The following is a 12,998-nucleotide window of genomic DNA, read 5'->3' on the forward strand; positions in this document are numbered from 1 at the left end:
TTTCTCTTGCGCAGTCGAACTATTCTTGGACGTACGGCACTTTCGCAAGAGATGTTATGTGAATCTGAACGTAGGTATTATCCATTTCTTCGGCGTCTTGTTGCTGTCGACGTAATATAGTATAGGTTGGGACCATGTGTACACCGCAGCGTTCATCATTCTGACCTCCTTGAAAGAGTTTCGCAAGCATTTCTAAATGTCCCAGCTACACAATATATAACATACTGCGCTGGACAGCGACCTATGCACAAATGTATAAAAAAAAAGAAACATATACGACGCTTCTTTTGGAAACGTGTACGACACAACAGTCTATACGACGGGCGTAGCACTGTTGCCGTGTCACGTGGTCAGCGTTTAACGTTTTCGCCAATGAATAACGTCGCTACTCCACATATAGTTGAATAACATTTCCGCATAACATGTAGTACACCGCGCAGCAGCTGTAGACCATGCAGAACGGTGTGTATTAATCGCATCCCATTGCGAGCAAGTTTTGAAAAATAAACGCTATATCTTTTTCCTACAAACATGCCTCCGAGAGTCTTTGAATCGGCCGATGTCGACCTTTAGTGCAAATTGCAGGGAGCTTCTTCATTCTTCAGCGGAGCAGCAGTGGAGCGGAAACGTGAAAGCAGCGGAACGACAGCGCGAGACAACTGGTAACACGCTGCGTACTTCGACGCACGCTCGTCGCAATTTCAGAACTTCCGACACTTCTCACAAAACGAGAGGAGCCAGTCGGAGGAAGTGCCGTATGTTCCCATTCTTATCGCAAATTATAGCCCCTCGGTCAGATATTTCTTCAATATAATTTAAAACACACAGACACGCGCACGCGTGCGCTATTGCTGAATTATTTTGACGTTGACTGTGTACGCACAATTGAGTATACGGCAGCAGGTTCATGGACATTTACTGACAACAGAACAGCGCCATCGATGGTCTCGTAGTTCGGCAATTAAATTACCCAACGTGCAACAGTTGCTGCAGCATGCATTTCCTCACAAACTCTGCAGGATTGAATACTACATCGCTCTGACAGGCAAAACACAATTACTACATAGAGCTGGAGTTCAATGCGGTACCTGTGATTGCATTTTCGTTTCGCGCATACTGTGACCTCTTCGCTTTCGCTATAACCATACACTCAGAGTGGGTGAAGTTCATCTATAAAGAAATATGTGACCGATGGTATGGGATCGGACCTGTCTTCCAGTATAGCAGCTCAATGCTCTCATCAATAGTCCACCCATCCCACGCACTCTATTATGCCGAAGACATTCTTTGAAACGTCCGGCGCGTGCGTCCCGTGGTAGTGTTTAGCATATCCCTCGTGACACCTAGCGCTCTCAAGAAGCTACGCTACACGGCATTGACTCCAAGATACTGCATTACTGGCCTTCTGAATCGGTTCAAATCTTTTGTTACATGCCTAAAAACATGGGTGATGAAACGCTAGAATGAACGCGATAATGGGGTTCATAGTAACAATATAATAAATGTAAGGGTTTAATGTCTCAAAATCACGGTGATGATTCTGCGAGACGCCGTAGTAGAGGGCTCTGGAACGTGCACCTAAAGGACACGTGCCTTGAATTTTTCGCCTCCATTGAAAATGCGGCCGGATAAAGGGGTTCGATAACGGCACAACGTTTCACCGGGATAGACTCGGAAACATAATACGCATAGTAAGTTACAAAATGAAAATATACCATCAATCTCGTCGCGTGCCGCGAAGGTTGCACTGCAGTAATGCGCACTACACGGTGAACGAAACAAGGCTACAGATACGCGTTGAGAGTTGTGCGATTTGTTATGGATGCTTCCTTTTACAGCGAAAGCTGTTATGAGATCATTTCACCGGCCGTTTTTGGCGCCGTAGTTGTCCGCCGCCGCTGCCGACGCCGCCGCCGGTGTCCGTAACCAGTATCGCTCGAAATAAGAAAAAAAAACGAAATAAGAAAAAAATTCCAGAATAGAACGAGGTTCGAACCTGGGCCCTCTGCGTGAGAGCCCAGTATTTAACCTCTGAGCCATGCGGGTGCTTGAAACTGCTCTGCAGAAAGGTCCTATACAGGCTTCATGTCGGGAAGGAACCACATTAGCATATGCAATATAGCGGGGTAGAAGAGTAAAATAAGCACCACGCGTCCCACAACGCGAATTCTGTAACCAGGCGTCACACAATGCGAGTTGCGCACCGAGTAGGTTGTTGAATGCTTCCAACCCTTTACAAAGGGATCTGCCATAATTCTTCGTCGTCATCAGGCACAGCATCAACAAAGTGCGCATAATGCCTTACATGCGTTTAGCAGGTACCACGGCTCTCCGTAGAATGACGAAAAACAGCACAGTGCCTGCTGCCCTACTCCTCAAAAATTACAATGATTTAGAGCCTAGTGGATTCCTCGCAAGTGCACTTGTATTGTTTGCCAAGGAAGCCCATAAGCACATGATCCATTTACTCGGGGTCTCAGTAAAATTACGGTGATATAGAGCGTAGTGGGTTCCTCGCAAGTGCACTTGTATTGGTTGCCAAGGAAGCCCATAAGCGCATGATCCATTTCCTCGGGGTCTCAGTAAAATTACAATGATTTATAGCGTAGTGGGTTCTTCGCAAGTGCACTTGTAATGGTTGCCAAGGAAGCCCATAAGCGCATGATCCATTTCCTCGGGGTCTCAGTAAAGTTCTTCGCCTCCCCCCCCCCCCCCCCCCCCACCCCGTCTCTCTCCCACGTCAACGTATGTTAACAGCATGACGGGAGGGAAATAGCGACCGGGCGTCATCCAATGCAAATTACATAACTAGTGGGCCGTTTAAAACTTCCAACCCATTACATAGGGCTGAGCCATAATTCTTCATCGTCATCAGTCGTCGCGTCAATAAAGGGCACATAATGCCTTACAGACGTGTAGCTGGTGCCTCGCTTCTCCGCAGAATGACGAATAATGGCTTAGTAGGTGCTTCCCAACTTCACAAAAATTGTGATTTATGGTGTAGTGGGTACCTTTCTAGTGTACTTGTATTGTAGCCCCAAGAGAGCTTACAATGGGATCTAGAAACGCCGCTCTTCCAGCTTTCGCTGTGTCTGTGCTGCGGTTTCCGCGCAGGCCTGGCGTTTTTAAATGCGAAGCATTTCTTAGCGAACCTCTGGCACTTTGAGCGTTTCTATCTATCTATCTATCTATCTATCTATCTATCTATCTATCTATCTATCTATCTATCTATCTATCTATCTATCTATCTATCTATCTATCTATCTATCTATCTATCTATCTATCTATCTATCTATCTATCTATCTATCTATCTATCTATCTATCTATCTATCTATCTATCTATCTATCTATCTATCTATCTAACTTGGTACCAAAATTAGCATAGGAGGGTAAGAGGATTTGACGAATATGACTGTCGGGTCATGACATGAATAACGTGAAAATCTTGTCACGTACAGGGGTGGTCAAAAGTTCCCAGGCCGCAACGCCCGGCCGCGGAGCAGCAGCTCGCTACTATCGGGGCGCTGCTATCGCAATCACGCCTTGGCGCACGCTGGCGTCCAGCGTGTGCGTGGAGGGAGGAGGGGTGCATCCCTCTCTCTTTGTTGCTGTATGTCATAGGAAGCTAGGTATGAACTACTAGTGTGCAGCGCTGCTTATTCCACTAAGGTGTTCCAACTAGCCCAAACACAACCTCTTCTGAATACATTTCGGGCTTCGACCATGCTCGTATGCAGCGAATTGGCCTGCGCAGACGGCTGATAGAACCACCGCAGTGCCAATGGAAAGTTAAACGCAAGATATTGTTTTCCAGGCAGCCGAAAACCACGGTAATGTATATGGTGCCTAGCTAAATGTGGCCGCAATGATGATGCGCCAGTTTTCCGGAAGACTGCCGCCTCGCTACACGCTGCACAATAGTGAAACACCGAAGAGCGGACAGTGAGGGAACATGACGCACCAAGTTTATACGTCGCTTTCTTATCAAGGAGAGCAAGAAAGGGAGAGTGATGCACTCCCTCCTCCTCCCCCCCCCCCCCATTCACGCACACGCTCGACGCCAGCGTGCGCCAAGGAGTGATTGCGATGATAGCGCCCCGATAGTAGCGAGCTGCTGCTCCTCGGCCGGGCTTTGCGGCCTGGGAACTTTTGACCACCCATGTACGTCGTCAAACCCTTTCCTCCAGACACGGGTGGCACATACCCGTTTACCACGGGCCGTGGTGTACGGGTATGCGCCACAGGTGATTGACAGTTTATATCTACCTAGGAATAGCGAGAACAGGCGTTGCTGATTTAAATGCGAGAGCGTTAAGAAAAACCGACATCGGTCGCGCTTACCCGACGAATACAAAGAATAAAAATCAGGATCCCAGCAGGAATCGAATTCAAGCATTCTAGCTGCGTGGCAGTCAGCTACACTACCACAGAGCCACGTCAGGTCTAGAAACTGCTTTGGAAAAAATTACACCATCTCCCGCTAAAGGGGACCATGAGGCGATGCGAAGCCGGAGCACTTGCACGATCGCGTTCCTTTGGCGTTCGTTGGGCATGCTACCGACCTTCGTCGTGGAACGCGAAGAGGGACGCTACGCGCGTCGTATCTTCCATATAGCCTGGCCGTTAATTCTCACAGGGCGAGCGGGGAACGCGGTCGACAGGCGGGCGAGAGGGGGGCAGCGTAGGAGAGGAGAGAGAAGGGGAGGGGACGCGCATGCGCTCGAGCTCATCGCGGCGTTGCGCAGGAGAGAATTTCGGCATGTCTAGCCCGCGTTTCAGAGGAAGAGAGGAAAGGGGGAGGGGAGAGGGGTATTGGGAGAGGGGGAGAGGGGAAGTGGAGAGGTAAAGTGGAGAGGGGAATGACAGAGGGGAACAGAAGAGGGAAAGGGGAGAGGGTGAGTGGAGAGGAGGTGTGTGGAGAGGGTATGCGCATGCGCAGTAAGGGTGGTCACGCCGCACACCACCGGACTGAGCTCGGCCTAAGATACTTCGCATCTAAAACACTCTATGAAGCTGTAATGTCGGTGCAACGTCAGTTGTGGTAGTTGCTGGCTAACGAAATTTATAACAAAGCAACAACACTCCAAAGCAACAACAACAACTCCTACGATACAGGCGTCATGCCAGGTTATGTTCTGTGTTTCCAGTGTTGGCTCCGCTTTTATAACCGTCTAATAAACATTACATTTGTATTCCTATGATTCAGCAAGCTATATTCAAGAGTTGCTCGACCCCGGAGGAATGCATTAACGAAAGTTACCTATGATATTCACATCGTCGCACCGAAAAGTGCACTTCGTTTCGAAAATAATGACGTATATGCTCTAACGTTAGTGCAGTCACACCATAAGTTACCCTTTGAACGCCAGTGTTGTCGACGTGCCTAGTAAGCCCCCGGTGTGGACACAACTACGCTTAACACGTCGATCCACCTCGTAACGTTTGGCTCAATGCCATAAAATACAGCATATCGCAGACTATTTCGCATGAAACCGATTCCCACAAGGAGTGGGATCTGCCGAATTTTTATTACCGTTACGTTGTTTTTTCTAGATATCGGTATGCACTACATATATCTACATTGGCTATACTCTTCATCTCAATATTTCTGCTTATTAGTTTCGTTTCAACCTGTTCCATCCCGTAATTTCATTTTAGTCTTGAGCACTACGGCAGCCCGAGTTCATTTTGGTGGGTTTTTGGGTTTACAGGGGGCAGGCGCTTTGTCAGGCTTTTATGCCTTTTCGCCGGTCCCCTAGGCAAATTGTACCTTTTTTTTTTGCTTTTGCCTGAAATAAAATTCTACTTCTACTTCTACTTCTACTTCAAAGCCGATCCCCACGAGTGAATTACGTAGTTTCACTGATGAAATAACCAACCAACAAGCACATCGCTGCGAAACACAAATGTTCCGGAATGTGGTATTTCGCGAATAAAACCACTCAACTCCAACTGCATGTCGTAATGCGTTAATTGCGTTTCCCATTTCTGCCTTCGGGCTCATTCTACTTTTTCATGTTACGTCCCTGCACCAGAGAAGCTATAGCGTTTTGCCGCTCTTGGAATAAGAATCAATTACCACTCGCCGCACTCGCAATATTTGCGCGCAGTTTCATGCATCTACAAAGAGGCCGAACAACATATGTATATAAAAAAAAACAAGTAACACTTTTTATTGCCTCGGTGGTAATTTAGAAATGTCCGGCTGAGAAAGGCGTATGAAGGAGAAATTCGCAAAAATGCAAATAGAAGAAGTCAGCCGCGGGTTCAACTGCAGAGACGTACCAAGGTGACGCAATCGAATCAAGGGAGGTCAGCAGCACCGCACACACGCGCGGTCAATTAAATCCACCGCCACCGCACGTCTCAACGAATCCGCGACGGGCAGTGAGTGTTTCGACACCGCTGGACGAGCATGGGTCACAGCGGCTGTGCATTTCCCTTCGGTCGGTATTTGCGGCTCGCCACGGCACCGTGGTGTGTTGCGCAAAGATGGTGACTGAAAGGACGGTGTTCTCTCCCACGACAGACCGGCCTCGCGAGGAGCCGCTTCTGTGTTGACTCTGATCTCGAGGTCTTGGGAACAAATAAAGAAGGGCAGCCCGCCGGCGAGGTGCCAGCCAAAGGCAGGTCGGGAGCGTTGCTCTTGCTGCGGCCCAGTGAACGATCGCTCAACTACAGTGCACTAGAATGCTGTAGCTCAACCACAGTGGATCGCTCGCTGTGCACGACGGTCCTCTATTGTCACAGTGCAGTGACAGCGCACCTTCTGCGGCTATTGCATTTAGAGGTCATCCTCATGGTCAGCCTGACTACGCCCACTGCAGGGCAAAGGCCTATTCCATGTTTCTCCAATCAACCCGGTCCTGCGCTTGCTGCGGGCACGTTATTCCCGCAAACTTCTTAATCTCATATGCCCAGCTAACTTTCCGTCTCACCCTCGTGCGCTTGCCTTCTTTTGGAATCCAGTATGTTAGTCTTAATGACCAGCTGTTATCGTGCCTTCGCGCTACATACCCTGGCAATTTCTTCTTGATTTCGACTAATATGTTCTTAACATATGTTTGTTCCCTGACCCATTCTGCTCTCTTCATTTAGAATTGCTTGCCCTGTAAGGTATGTATGTATGTATGTATGTATGTATGTATGTATGTATGTATGTATGTATGTATGTATGTATGTATGTATGTATGTATGTATGTATGTATGTACGTACGTATGTATGTATGTATGTATGTATGTATGTATGTATGTATGTATGTATGTATGTATGTATGTATGTGTATGTATGTATGTATGTGTATGTATGTATGTATGTATGTATGTATGTATGTATGTATGTATGTATGTATGTATGTATGTATGTATGACACACATAGGGACGGACGGACGGATGGATGTGTACACTGGCGCTGAGATCTCTAGCGCAGAATTCAAGAAATGGAAGTTTGTGGCTTCATTTCTTCAAGTATATCACCGAACATATTTTTTCACTCATATGAATGCAAATCGAGATTTCGAAATATATTTCACCTCCTTATTTATTGTCCTCCTTTGGCGACCCTTTAGCGGCCCCACAACACAACATGCAAGGCCGGGTCCTCACAGAAAGGGGGTACATGTAGCGTAAATGCGTGCTTTGCTTGAGGGTTCGGTGACCTGCATCAGAGGAAAGCTGCTCGCACCCGGGCAACAAGGGACAACCCCGGGTGGTTCGATCGAGTCACGCGTCCGTGGAAGACTGCTTTACGCGACAGTGTTTCCTTCGTCGGTGGTCTTATCTGACCAAGAGTTCGCTTCATTACCCAAGGAGTACGGGGCTGTCTCGAATTACACACGTCGTACAGACCAGACACCGCTTGTAGGAGGATGCGGCCCAGCTAGGCGGGATGAATGGCTACGATAGTGTGCGGCCTGTCCCTATCTCATACTTGCAGCCAATGTTCATTCTCCGTTAGTTGTGGCGTATAACCAAGCACGCTGTACCCGTAGTGACCTGTCCGACTGATGATAACTATAGGGTCAAGATCAAGCATCCTTGCTCTAGACACGGTTGCGAGAGTAAAGGACCTGGCCTCTTTGTTTTCCTTGGGCAGGCAGTCACGTTGCGCATTATTCTACATGCGTATCACGGCCGCTCGCGCCAAGCATTAAAACTCTTCCTGCCCCCCTCCTCATATGCGCATGCAAACAACTCTAGAGTAAAGAGCCTTTTACGAATATAACCTTTCCTTTTCCTATCTTCATCTTCTACAAAGTGACACGCACGTATATACATGTACTATCTCAACTGAGATTTAACCACGCTATGGTCATTTGCACGCACGCCAACAGCTTTCAGAACCTATCTGGCCTGTCGCCAATCAATGGTGTACTGAGAGGTGGTACCCCGACTTGGGACCTACTCCTGTAACATTTTATACTGTACACATTTGTATAGCATTATGATAACCTTCAGACTTTAATCTTTACGGCTGAAGGTCCGTTGCTTTTCGCGGCCGGTCGTGCGTCTCCAGTGGACGACGCAGCGGACATGCTCAATTACGACGCGCCCTGAAGCGGCTCGAGTCGCTCGCACGCTTCGTCACCCATTCACATTGTCGCAATCTCTCGTGTCGCTATACGGAGGACGTATTACGTAAACGGCATTTTCCATACGCTCACGCTACGCGCCCGTCACGCTAATTGCTAGAAATATAATAAAAGCATTGCGACATACAGTCCATCTGCGACAATGGTCGTCCTCCCACGACAGCCTTCAGCCTGTGTACGCGTCAATGTCAAGGTAATTCGCTCTGCCTCCCATTTCCTGCGGCGTACAAAGGTGACCTTCGCAAACAGCCAGTCGCACTTTCCCTCGAGGGCGATTTTCTATGGAATCACGCCCGACGTTTAACTCCCTCAATTTGACATCGTTGGTTAACTGCGTGCATTAGAACTTTGTGAAGACGAAGACACTGAATTTCACGCGCTAGAATACGAGGTATTGATATCTAAGATAAGCCCAACGTGTACTAGAGAGAGAGAGGGCGGGGGGGGGGGGGGGGCAGACCTCTGCACACATTAGTGCATAGCCCTACCCAGTCTTGTACAGCAGTTAACTGTTTTAGCCCCGAGTCCTGTGCATGTCAATCCACAGACCCCAGTCCTGTGCCTGCCTATGCAACTTTTCAACTAGGGCTTCTTGGGCGCCACCATAATCATCTCTGGGCTGTTGTAAATGTCTCCCCCTCCACCCCACAACCCCCACCCCAAAAAAATGCACTGCAGAGGCTTTCCATCCATCCATCCATCCATCCATCCATCCATCCATCCGTCCGTCCGTCCGTCCGTCCGTCCATACATACATACATACATACATACATACATACATACCATACATACATACATACATACATACATACATACATACATACATACATACATACATACATACATACTATCTATCTATCTATCTATCTATCTATCTATCTATCTATCTATCTATCTATCTATCTATCTATCTATCTATCTATCTATCTATCTATCTATCTATCTATCTATCTATCTATCTATCTATCTATCTATCTATCTATCTATCTACATCTGGGTGCTCTCGTGATCACCTCCTTAACTTGGTGTGGACCGAAATTGGCATGGGAGGGTAAGAGGATTTGACGAATATGACAGTCTGGTCATGGCAAGAATAACGTAAAAATCCTGTCGCGTACGTCCCCAAACCCCTTCCTCCAGACACGTGTGGTACGTACCCGTTTACCACGGGCCGCGGTATATGGGTATGCGCCACAGGTGATTGACAGTTTACATCTACCCAGGAACGGCGAAAACAGAAACTGGTAATTAAAATGCGAGAGCGTTAAGAAACACCGACATCGGCAGCGTTGACCCGACGAATGCAAAGAATAACAATTAGGATCCCAGAAGGGATCGAACACAAGCCTTCTGCGTGGCAGTCAGGTATTTTACCACAGAGGCACAGGTCTAGAAACTGCTTTGGAAAAACACCGTACGCAGGTGTAATGTCGGTGCAGCGTCAATTGTGGTTGGGGTGCTGGCTATCTAATTTTATAACAAGGCAATAAAGACTTCATGTGTACTCCTACGGCGCAGACGCCATGTCAAGTTAACGTCTGTGGTTCCGGTGGTGGCTCCGCTTTTATAGCAGCCTAATAAACATTACATTTGCACTCCTGTAATTCAGCAAGCTATAATAGCGTTGCTCGACCCCGGAGGGATACGCTAACGAAGTTACATATGATATTAACATCATCGCATCGTAAAGTGCATTTCGTTTGGATAAAACTGACGTACGTGCTCTAACGTTGAGTGCTGACGTTACGTGAGACCATAAGTTACCCTTTCAACGCCAGTGTTGTCTATGCGCCTGGTAAGTCCACGATGTGCACACAACTACTGCACTTACAAAAACACGTCGATCCACCTCGTAACGGTTGGCTCAAAGCCAAAAAATGCAGCATAGAACTACTCGCTGACTGCTTTGCATAAAACCGATTCCCACAAGGCGCGGGATATGCCGAATTTTTTTTTTTCATCTGTATTTAACTACAATACTTCCTCTTGCATTCCGATATTATGTTTACGTCTTTCTTTTCTCTCTCCCATTCACCCTGTGTCTGCTAGCACACTATATAGAAGCCGATCTTCAATTAAACTATATAGCCTTACGTTCGTTTCTGTATTTGTTGCGTTTCCTTTTGCATTCCCGTCTGCATTTTCTCTTCTTCATGTAAGTTCTTTATTATTTTTTTCAAAGAGAAGACTATTGCAATGTCTACATTCTCTGCGGCAAGGCAGTACCTCTCGTACACAGGAGTAGCGAGGGGAGGGGGGTTGGAGGCAGGGTTCAAGCCTCCCGAAATCCCCCACCCCCTAATCACACGGGGGGGGGGGGATATACCGTTTCCCCATGAGATGATTCACGGTCACTGACCAAGTCGGAAGAGATGGTCTGACGTTTCGGAACCGCATACGGGTTCCTTGTTCACTGAGCAGGACTCGAAGTCGTTGACAATTATATAGGTAGAACGTGACGCAACGAGCATGCGTAGACGGCAGGAATAGTTCCTGGTGTCCTGTGCATTGTAGCTGGCGTCGACTGAATGATTAGTGATTCCAGAAGCCGGTGTGATGACACGTTCTTTTCCTTGGCGACGATGGCGGCGTTATCCCAGATGGTATGATTATGTGCATGCGCATGCTCAGCGATGGCGTTTGTCATGTGATTGTTTTTAGTCACCTCACGTTGGTGTTCTTTGAGGCGTCGTGAAAACTTTCCTGTTTCGCCAATATACACTTCACGGCAATCAGCGCACGGTATCTTATACGCGCACCTGGAAACAATTCACTTGGCAGTCTGTATTTCACATTGACGAGCTGGTTCCGGAGCTTGCTGGTCGGGACGTGAGCAATGCGCAAATCGTATTATGAAAATACGCGCGAAAGTGCCTCGCTGATACCTCGACGTAAGGAATAGCCGCACGTGCACAGGTTGTCACGTTGCTCTGTGAGCTGGATTGAAGTATCCGCTTCTCAGTTTTTGAGATGAAACGATCAGGACAACCGTTGCGGTTTAGCTCCCGATGGATCGTCCGTAGCCCTTTCTTCAACGCATCATGAATCGTCTGAGCAGACCCGGACGGCGCGTGTCACCAAGGATGACACTACGGACGTCTTGTGGCCGATGGGGTGATGCGAATTAAAACGGAGATAGCGACCTGTGTGTGTGGGCATCTTATATACTGCAGAGGCGAGGGCACTCCCATCCCGGCGCACCCGAACGTCCAAAAAAGGCAGCACGTTGTCATCCTCGTGTTCAACGCTGAACTGTATGTTCACGTTGCGTTCAGGCAGTCCAAGAAGCGTTGGATGTCTTGCTTCTTCAAAATGCAGAAGCAGTCATCGACGTACCGGTAAAACACTTTGGGGGCTGGAGTGACCGTTGCCAGGACCTTTCCTTCCAAGGCTCTGAATCATCAGTGAATCATGTCATCCATTGCCTGACCAGACGAACTTTCGTCGAACTCTTGACTACCGTTACCCCATACCATTACCCCGTGAGACCTGTCCTATCATTGTTTAAAGAGCAAGGTTGTGGCCACGCAAGGTTTTTGACGATATTGGCGGCCGAAGGCCCAACATGCTGAATTCCAAGAACTGTTTACTTCGCATCTTTACTCCCGGAAAGCCACGCACCAAAGGCAGGCCATCGTGAAACGCACGTCATCGCTTCATTTTATTTATTTTTTTCTTATCCATTGTAAAGCATGTGTTGCGTTATGGGTTCGACCAACACAGGGGAGGGGCGGGAGATGAAACTTGCCCCCTCCCCGATGGGGAACCCTGCGCACGCCTATGCTGGTGTTTATCTATCGCAAAGGTCACAAGTATATTACATGCAATGTTTATGTTAATAAACATAAGCCGTCATCGCTGGCCATACAACAGGTGGTGCTTTGAGATAGGAATTGAAAGTTCAGCACATCCAAGTCAGCAGTCGTCTTCCGGTGTTGCAGTGACCTGTCTTTCGGGTGGGGCACAGTGTTTCCGCGCAATACGACACAGCTACAGACGCACGTGGGCTTCCAAAGCGACACACAAAATCAACTGCAGCCGCGATCTAATTATATACATCGTGGCCCATTTCTTCGAGACCGGTATACGATAAAAGAACGACTATGTCCCACTTCGAATCCTTTCTGTCTTTCTTACATCGGCCCAATCGGTGACATCCAGCCCTTGTTATACGCTTGCGTCAACGAAACCACTGGGAGATCGACCGAATAACTTTTCCCTTAATCGGTGTCAACGCGGTAATCTCGATTTCTTTTCAGACCGAGCTAATCACTTCGGGATACTCCGGCCCCCTGAGCCCAAGCGCGGCGCTCGAATGATTCTGAGTGCGACTGCGCAGACAAATAATCCCCAGTTTCAATCGCTTCGTTCCAGGTTGCCGTGGATTACGTGATAATTGTGAAGG

This window comes from Rhipicephalus sanguineus, chromosome 2, assembly GCF_013339695.2.
Source record: "Rhipicephalus sanguineus isolate Rsan-2018 chromosome 2, BIME_Rsan_1.4, whole genome shotgun sequence".
Lineage (NCBI taxonomy): Eukaryota > Metazoa > Arthropoda > Arachnida > Ixodida > Ixodidae > Rhipicephalus > Rhipicephalus sanguineus.